This window comes from Amblyomma americanum, chromosome 1, assembly GCF_052857255.1.
Source record: "Amblyomma americanum isolate KBUSLIRL-KWMA chromosome 1, ASM5285725v1, whole genome shotgun sequence".
NCBI classification, from domain to species: Eukaryota; Metazoa; Arthropoda; class Arachnida; order Ixodida; family Ixodidae; genus Amblyomma; species Amblyomma americanum.
The window spans coordinates 86,761,603-86,762,912 of record NC_135497.1 but is presented as its reverse complement, the minus strand read 5'-3'; positions in this window follow the sequence as shown (position 1 = coordinate 86,762,912).

The window sequence follows — 1,310 nt, the reverse complement described above, 5'->3', positions numbered from 1 at the left end:
AACGAGGAGCTCGCAGGAACTAGTACGGCTTGGCACCAGGAGCTCCTGCGACAGCAAGGGCTCCAAAAATAGGATGGAAAAATTGTTTGTTGAATCCTGCTTGAGTTTCGATGGGATCTGCGGAGCGTCACACGCGTGTCTTGAACTTCGGCGTGAAGAGTCCGTCACCTTGACCAGTACCGTGGCCCGCCAATGACCGGTCGTCCGTGGGGCTTTGGAACATATGGCCCGTCTCCTTGGCAAACCGTGGTCTCGTTGGCGTTCGTGGCCTCTTGACCGGTATCGTCGGAATCCTGTGCGGGCGCTTCTCGCGTTAATTCGCTCGGAGTCTCGAACTCGAACTGCTTGCACTGCCGAACTGCTTCGTGGCTCCTCTGGTTGCTTTTTATACCCTAGACTCATGGGGTCCGCGCTCCGTCCAACGCTTCTCGAGTCTCAGCAACCCCCCCCCCCCCCCCCCCCCCCCCCCCCCCCCGTGATCAGCTCGCCCTTTCTCTCTTTGTGGCATTACCAAGGTTTTATCCTCAACACCTTGCGTTTAAACGCAACGTTTTGCGATTAAAGCCCCAGTTGAGATCAGCGCCCGTCCTGTGTACTCCTTTTTCTAGTCTTTTGTCCTCCGCGCTGTTTGCCAGTGCAACCCGCCGCATGTTTTGGGTCTCTCTTCGCGCCTACTTTTGTGCGAGACGTTTCGAAGCGTTTGGTAGCTTCTTACGACAGCGCGTCCCGTCCAATGACAACGAAGGTTGCACGAGGTGCGTGGCATGGGTTGAGTGTACCGGTTTCCACGTGATTGCGGGTGAATGCACGTACCCCCCCCCCCCCCCCCCCCCCGTCGTTTCGGCGTTGTTTCCCCTTACAGTATGTTTGTCTCGCTGGTTCGCTGGTTGCCTGCGCCTTTTCACTCATAGCGTTGGCCTTGCTCCTCCTCACCCGCCATGTTGCGCCGCCGACATCGACGCTGAAGGAACAGGAAACATGGCCTTAAGGTATGGCACCACCCTTGAAGAAAAGATGTTTATTTGATGGAATAAAATTTCTTTTAGTGTTTTGAATTGTTTAGGCACACTATATGTTAAAATCACCAGGGGGTATAATAAAACTTCGGAAAATATTTTGTATTTTTTTAATTATAACGTCTTCCTTTAGAAAGTGCTAAATTTGCCTCTCGCGCCAAAAGTGATAACTCGTGAGCAATCTAATGCACACCATCATGCTTTGCAATTTATGCATGCATGCAGGTCTATACCTATTAGCTGTGCAATGAACTAGAGCAAAGAGTGTGTGGTGAGTTCGCTGGCAATTATCGC